General features: G+C 35.6%; 2 pseudogenes; both read right to left on the minus strand.

Annotated features, from left to right (window-relative positions):
- On the minus strand, positions 897-5,707 carry LOC104711010 (annotated as a pseudogene).
- On the minus strand, positions 6,370-8,354 carry LOC104715294 (annotated as a pseudogene).

Below are 8,829 nucleotides of genomic sequence, written 5' to 3' on the forward strand. Positions count from 1 at the left end.
AAAAAAAAAAAAAAAAAAAAAAAAAAAAACCGAGATTGTGTTAGAATTATTCTGTTGAGAAAGACAACTAAGAATTATCAACTCGTTTTTGGGGGATCTGTAAGCCGAATAATAACAAAAGCTCCAAGCATTAAAATGCCCACGAAACCATAATAAAGTCCATCACTCTCCCCAAACTCCATTCCTCGATGAGGGCAACCTCCTTGCTTCCAGTTGGCTCCACATGTGTAGCAGAACTTATATCCGCATCTATTCATACAAATAAATGAAATTAGCCAAAAACGTAATAAAATTCGAAAAGGAATCAGTCATAATTGTTGATGAGAGATTATGATACCTGCAAGTTACTACGTCGATGCTATTTTTTTGTAGTTTCATCATGTATTGGCACTTTCTACATTTTCGCAACATTGTTGTAGTATTAGGGTTTGGACCTAACCTCTTGTATTCCTGGCACGACCTTTTTTTATGCCAAGAAACTTTACAGTCGATGCAAAAATGTTTACGGCATTTAGAGCAACATCTCTTAACTCCATCTCCCGTTTTCGACTCTAAAGCCGAGCACCTTGGATTAGGGCAGTAAACTTTGTCCGCCACAGGAACCGATTCCTTTTTGTTCCTTAGTTCCCACATCTCTCTCAGTTCAGGTGTCAAAAGATTAGCACAGCTTTCAAGAATTAACCTGGAAGTGCAATGGTAATGACGGCATTGATGATGAGGGCATCTCATCTCACTGCCCTCGAGTAGCCTCACTGTTATATGTCGTTTCATGCACTCCACACAGAATTGATGACCACATAAAGCAACTGAAAACATATCATCAGCTTTGAAATCATCGTTGAAACAAATACCGCAAGGCTTCCTTTCATCCGGCCTATCTGTGCTGACTTCTGATACTATTGTTTCCATTGCAAGCTTATAAGCAAACTTAGCTTGATTTCTAGTCATCAGAACAGGGGTGCTAGATGTAAATTGTTGTCTTATATGTTGCACATCATCCATAAGCAAAGCAACGTTATCTTGCTCAGGCATGGCTATCCCCAAGACCTACATTCAAGGCAAACGATATCTAATGAAACCATAAAACATTGAAATATTTACTATGACAAAATTAATCAGAGGAGAGGAGAAGTTACAGTCTACTTTCGCTTAAACATATATTGTGGAAACTTGAGAACATAGAACTTGATCAAAGAGCCGTACATATTATAGCTTCCAAACCAAGTAAAAGTGTTCATCATCTACATGATTAATTGATCATGTGAACCTTAAAAGCCAAAAAAAGAAAAGCAATTACTTACTAATTCGAAAATCTGATCATGATCGCAGTAGAATGAGATATGGTTGATCCCCAAATCCACTGCTTCTGTTAGTCCTCGCTGCAAAGCCTTAAGCTCAGCCTCCAAATCTGTTATGGTGAAGTCATCATGATGACGTGAACCCTTGATATGAAACAAGAGATTATCCTCTTGGTCACAAATTGCAACCCCAAATCCCTTTGTTTCCTTGCTCACAAAACCCTTGAAGTAAAGCCTGTACATGTGGAACGGTGAGGGTTTTAGGTCATCCATTGATATGCCGCGAGTTGTCTCTGAAGCCAAAATATGTATATATAGAGGTCAAAAATCTAGGGTTTTGGGGTTTACAAACTCGAGTTCCTAATTTAACTAGATGAGGACCCGCCCGATGTGCGGGTTTAAAGTTTTATAAATTAAATTAAATTTAACAAAAAATATATGAAAATGTGTTGTACGTTTGTTATAATACACGGATTTATATCCATTTACAAATATTTTATGTATGTGTACTATTAAAAGTGTACTTTTTAAAACCTAACTATATTCTATGTTACAAATTTATTCTTTATCACCACCTAGAAAATGTCTATATGAACACATTAAGTAAACTATTTTACTTTCACTTCTCATAGTTTTTTAATTACAAAAATTGTTGGCTCAAAACATATTTTGAATAAAAAATATATTACATAATATACTAATCAATTATGTACCATCACAATAATGTATGACCACCATGGAGAAAACCTCGGCTCCGCCCTCATCCCTTATAGAGAGAACCTTGCGTCTCACTTCCTCCACCATAGAGAAAACCTTGGCTCCGCCTTCCTCCCTTGGAGAGATAACATTGCGTCCAACCTCCTCCACCTTCCTCCCTAGGGAAGATAACCTTGTGTGCAACCTTCTCCACTATAGAAAGAACCTTGGCTCTGCCCTCCTCCTGTGTAGAGAGAATATGTTCACATTTTTTTGCTATCTCAAAATGGCTTGCTCCGACAACTAATGAAAGTAAAAAAAAAAATGTTGACGTCACAAAATCTTTTGATAGTAACTAATGTTAAATTTCCCAATGTATTCGTGGAAGTGTCTTTGACACACCATGATGTTGCTTTGTCTCTGTAACGCCTCAACCGCCACCTTGCTTAGTGAGCCCATGTCCACTCTCAGTCCATAGGCCCGCCTTCCTAAGTGTGCCCTATATCTTTCCCGGCCCATGGACCCACCCATATTTGATGGCCGGTTTGTTATGTCAGAGAGACTTTAAAAACTTGTTTACCGACCCTACAAATCTACAAATGATCTTTTCTTGTGTTTTGTCCTCACTCGCACAGTTCCGACAATCACTTCCAGGAAGGTCACCAATCATAAAGTTCTCTCAGGATCCTTGACCAAAAAAATAAGTGCATTTTGGTGATATATGTGGCTAAATCAATTCTTTTATACCTTTTCCGCAAATCAGGATGTCACAGTCTTTGAGCTCATATGGATCTATCAACAACGATCTATCTATATATGTTTGTTGTAAGCTTGTGTTTGATTAGCCTATTTTATCCATCCATTAGGTTGATGAGCTTCTACTCGTTATCTCCCTTTGGGATTGAATGAATAATAATAACATTTATGTTTGCAAAATAAGAAAGGCTTTATGACCAACCAATCAAGGTTGAGAAATTAAAACAAATAATTTGACATAATTAAAGAAACAATAGAATATTATAAACACGGTAATATATGAATCTTAAATAATTCAAAGATGAAAATATAAATTAAATAAAATAATCTAAAAATACTACAATAAATTTTAAAATACAGTATTAGGAAAAGAAGATGCATTTATTAATATTTTTCTTGGGTTAACATATTAATCTTACCATTTCCCATCTGAAAAAGGAGAAAGTAGGAGAAAAATTTGGTTTAAAAGAATAAGAAAAAATTAACTTCCCATTAAAATTTTTTTCTAATTAAATAAAATTGAAAGCAGTGTTTTTGAATAAATTATTTAATTATGAGATGGTATATCTTTATATAAAAGTGAGTATTTACAAAATTTTAGAATTAATAATTATCTGTATAATATCTTTAATCCTTTTTTTTGTAAAATTAATAATTTAAAATTAAAATAAGTAAATAATATTATAATTTCGAGTTTTTGTCAAAATCTTGTTAATGACTAACTTTCAAAACCCAACTTTATATAATAAGATTACATTATGTAAAGGAGAGATATAGCCTTGTACATAAGGGTTTTGCTAATACATAATTACAATTATATCCTTTGTCTATATCTCTCCTTTACAGCTTTGCCTCTTACACATTATACTAGATATTTTGTAGATTTTACATTATTCCCAAAATTTAGGAAGCGGATCCTTATCATTATCCACCAGTTTCCTAAAACCTTATTATAATGAACTGAAGATGTCCGACGAAGGGTTGAGAGATATATATATTACATGCACATTAGAAAAAAGAAGAAAAAGAAAAGTTAATCATGTTGCACTCCCCATGTGTTCTTTAAGAACATCTTCATCATGTTGCATTAACTTTCTGTCTTTAGTTTAAGAGAGAGCTTTTCATGGTGTATAATTTGTGATGAAATTTATTGTATTAATAATTCTAGTATTTAATGTTTATTTGGCTACAGTTATAATCAAACTTAGATGTGGTCTATCTCTATTCTTTAATGGGATCAACTTAAAATATTGAATCGAACACTACGTATTGCATCATTTAGAAATTTCATTGGTGTCAATTCTCTCTTCACTTTATTACATAAACAATTTATAAAAGGGGCTTCACAATTATTTGTGGATTAATATACAGTTTGATACATAGGTTCCAATAATAATACGGTCGTGTAAATATTTCAGAAATCTATAAGATAATACAATAATGAGGTCATGTAAATTATTTATAATAAAGCGAAGAGAGAATATGAAATAAATTGTCTAACCTCTTATAGATTTCTCATAAAAAGATGAACAATAAAAAAAATACCGTTTATCATAGTCATCTTGGGCGGTTTGAAAGATTGAAACCAATCACAAAAGTGCCAAAACAAAGTAAGCCCACGAAAGCAATTGCGTTACAATTCGCAACCCTCTTTTCTCGATGAAAGCAACCTCCTCGCTTCCATTCAGCTCCACATGTGTAGCAAAACTTATATCCACATCTATTCATGAAAATTACAATGTTAATTAATTAGCAGAAGATGTAATAAAATCGTTTATAATAGGTAAAGATTGTGATTAGAGATGATCACCTGCAAGTAATAATTACTTCAAAGCTATTTTTTGGTAGCTCGATCATGTATTGGCACTTTCTACATTTTCGCAACGTCTTGTATTCCCCGCACGACATGTTACTATGCCACTGAGCTTTGCAGTTGATGCAAAAGGGTTTACGGCATTTGAAGCAGCATCTCATCGCTCCATCTCCGGTTTTCGACATTATAGCCAAGCACCTTGGATTTGGACAATGAACTATATCCACCACATGAACTGATTCCTCTGCTTTGATCCTTCGTTCCCATATCTCTCTTAGTTCTTGTGTCAAAAGATTAGCACAGCTTCTAAGAGTTAGCTCAGACTCGCATTGATAATGAGGACATCTCATCTCACTTCCCTCGAGTAGCCCCGCTTCTATATGTCCTTTCATGCATTTCATGCAGAATTGGTGACCACATGAATCTACCAAAAACATACGATCAGCTTTCAAATAATTCTTAAAACATATACCGCAACTCTTCCTCTGAGCAGGCGTATCTATATTGATTTTGGACACTATTGTTTCCATTGCAAGTTTATTAGCAAACTTAGCTTGATTTCTAGTCATCAGAACAGGGGTGCTAGATGTAATTTGTTGTCTAAGACGTTGCACATCATCCATAAGCAAGGCAATGGTATCTTTCTCAGGCGTGGATATCCCCAAGACCTACATTAAAGGCAATGTAATCTAATCAAACCCTAAATATTAGTATGACAATGAGAGGAGATATATATAGAATTCACAGTATATTGTTTCTTTAAACTAGTTACTACGGAACTTGATAAAACAGGTTAGCTTCGAAAACAAGCAAAATTGATTATTAATTACCCTATTTGATTTAGCATGCGAACCTTGAAAAGCCAAAAAAAACTTACCAATTCGAAAGTTTGATCATGATCGCAGTATAATGAGATATGATTGATCCCCAAATCCACAGCTTCGGTTAGTCCTCGCTTCAAGGCTGTAAGCTCAGCCTCCAAAGCTGTTATGGAAGAGTCATGCTGACGTGAACCCTTGATATGGAACAAGAGATTATCCTCTTGGTCGCAAATTGCAATCCCAAACTTTGTTGCTTCCTCGCTCACAAAACCCTTGAAGTAAAGCCTGTACATGTGGAACGGTGAGGGTTTTAGATCAGCCATCGATGGTATAGTATGTTGCGAATTGTCAGATTCTTCTCATATATATAGAGGCCAAGATGTTAGGGTTTTAGCCTTTTAGGGCCCGTCGTGAGTTCCAAATTAAAGGGCCATATCTTTAGTATATTTTACACTAACCCTAAATTTTAGGAAACGTTTTCTTATCCTCCAGTTGCCTAAAACTCTAAACTCCTTGACAAAATTCTACTTGGCGATTTATTAAAATTTAAAAGTACAGTATTTGCAAAATCGTGTGGATACAATAACGATAGAACTTGCAACTATTCGAGCTGGCTTAGTGGTGCAGCTAAGTTATGAGAAAGTGAGCTTAGCTTAACTTTTCATAGTTGAACGAATAGTGTGCACCATGTTAAGCATGGTCTGAACCTATAAAAACTATGTCATACTCTTTCTTAATATGAAATGATCGTTGTAAGGGATGAGGATTAGTGTTCAGTTGTTCACATAAAAAAGACCAGAAGAATTCGATGATAAGACAATTAATATACGCCGTTGAACAATACAATAGATGTTAAAAACATTATTTTGGCATTAACATCAGATACAAAAAAAATGGAATACATAGATCTAATAAAATATCAAGAGTTGGATACTGGATAGATAATGTGACGATTATAAATCACTAAACAGCCTCTTCAAGAAAACTAGATACGTTGCGCCAAACTTGGAACATAAGTGAGGAGAAGTGGGACTGTTGAAAAGTTACCACAATAATCCTCTAATATGTATTTATCCTCTCCTACAATGTATAAGATGTTTCCGAGGCCTGGATTACATTTACATTTATAGTTGCAACACAATGAAGGTTTGATCTTCTGGTAGCGCAAGACACTCATCCAAATCCATAAATAAAAACGACGGGACTTGCTCCATGACATGGCTCCGGTACTCTCAATCTTAGTCGCTATCCATACATCTGTATTTAATACCTTATCAGAGGGAAAATTAGTGGTTATCATACAAAGTTGCTGCTCTTCTCTAGTCACTGACAATAGTATTGAGGAGCATCCGGTGGTAGAGAATGACTTTGAAATTTCTCTGTTGAATAATCAAAACTTAGTAAGAAACAAATAATATCAGATGGATTCTTAAGCGCAAGCCAGTAAGCAGTTCCCTTGACAGACATGCCACGAATCTTTGACTCTGGAATAAACCACTCGGTAGCAATGTTCAAGAAAGTGCTAGGCGGTGTCTAGACGGACACCCTGCGCCTAGCGCCTAGAACGCTTAGTCGGGGCCTAGATAAATTTTAAGCGGACTAGGCGGTTTAGCATAAACTCTTATATATATATATAATGTAAATTTATAACAAAGCAAATAATCTATATAAACAATGAAAAATGAAACACGTAATTAAGATACTTTTACAAAATTACTGAAGTAAAATAATAGAACAAATGATCAAGAACTAAAATAAAGTAATAAACCCAACGAACTATCTATCTAACCATATAAACAATTGCCAACATAAACAACTAATATAGTAATACTGTAATAAACAACATCTTCCCTTCCCAGTAACAAGAAGACAAACGTAGAAGATAAACAAAAATAACAAAAGGACAAATACATGGAATTGTGCTCTTGTACACCTAAAAAGCAATCGGATTCAAGGATGTAAAATTATTCTTTAATCAATTAAATAACAGCACTTAAACTCGTCAGTTGTTTTACCAGAGGCTATGAGCGTAGGAGACAAAGAAAGGCTGAGACTAGATGATGCAGGTCTCTTCAGTTGGGAGAATTGGTTGAAAACAGAGTTGATTTGAGAGAACAGAGTACGACGGAATCGTGTTGTCGTGGGTTTCAACCCAAAAAAAAACCCTTTCTTAAAAAGTAAAACTATGTCGTTTTAAAAAAATATTTAAATACCTAGACAGAATTAAACCGCCCAGACCGCTTATATCCGCTTAATCACCGCCAAACCCGCCCAAACTTGACCTCCGCTTAATACCCCCAATTTTACAAAAATCCACGCGGGCTAACGATGCCTAGCGCCTCAGCGGCGCCTAGGCGGCCGCCTAGGCCGACTTTTCGAACACTGCTCGGTAGTCGAACCAACACCTCTCCATGTATTAGAAGCAAAGTCATAGACTTTGAACGTAGTGCGCATTACGAATTTTGCACTTCGATGCATCATTAATATTTTGTAACCGGATGATTTGTTACTGTAACCAAGAGCGTAGTAGTCATTTTTATTGTACTTGTTTCTGGCTTGGATCCACCTGGTTTCCCCTGAACACGGATTCCAAACAACTAGTCGACGGTCTTTGGTAACGCATACCAATAAACCGTCACAGTGAAAGGCGTTATGTACATCGACTTGTTCCGAGAGATGATCTTTTAAGCTGAATTGACATGTTACCTGTGCAGATGGAGTAACGTTTCCATGAAGATCAAGACTTACTACATAAACCCTAGAATCAGCTACCATGAGAACCATAGAGGAGTCCTTTGGAGCATTCGCAGAGTGCTTCTTAGCAAGTATCGAATCTTTGACCAGACCGTTCCATCTTTTCGATGTTGATCGTAACCTTGCTAGAGATTTAGCTGGAACTCTAGAAAGAATCTCGACTAGCAAATCATCCGGAAGATATACCGTGCTTCTGATACTCTCGTAATTTTTCATGTTCTAGAGTCGACTGCTTTCTTTCAGATAACTTGGGATGGGGATGGGATGGAACTAGAACCTAAATTTTTTTTCTCTCGTATACGATTTTTAAGTTAAAAGTTCAGATTTTGTCTGACCTAAATCAAGAAGAGAATCAAAACGATTGTGGGTAAAATTCTAGATGGGCCAAGTGTGGGCCAAAATAGTCGATTTCGAACTCATAATGAGTAAAGTTAGGTTCAAACGCATTCAGTTTTTGTGAAACTGTAAGGTATACTATGGTGTGGTTTCATTAGGGCAGCCCCAATGGGGAGTTATATTTTTGGGTCTCTTATAATTTTTAATTAATATATGATGTACTTTAAGTAGGATAAGAACTTTGGGAAGCATAATTAAGTCAAGACAAACTTATAGCTTTTTTTGCTTCGTGGTAATCAAACAATAACACAAACTGAACCAAAGCTTTTCTGCTTCCTCGTAAACCAACAATAAA

The sequence above is a fragment of the Camelina sativa genome, chromosome 9 (assembly GCF_000633955.1).
Source record: "Camelina sativa cultivar DH55 chromosome 9, Cs, whole genome shotgun sequence".
Taxonomy (NCBI): Eukaryota; Viridiplantae; Streptophyta; class Magnoliopsida; order Brassicales; family Brassicaceae; genus Camelina; species Camelina sativa.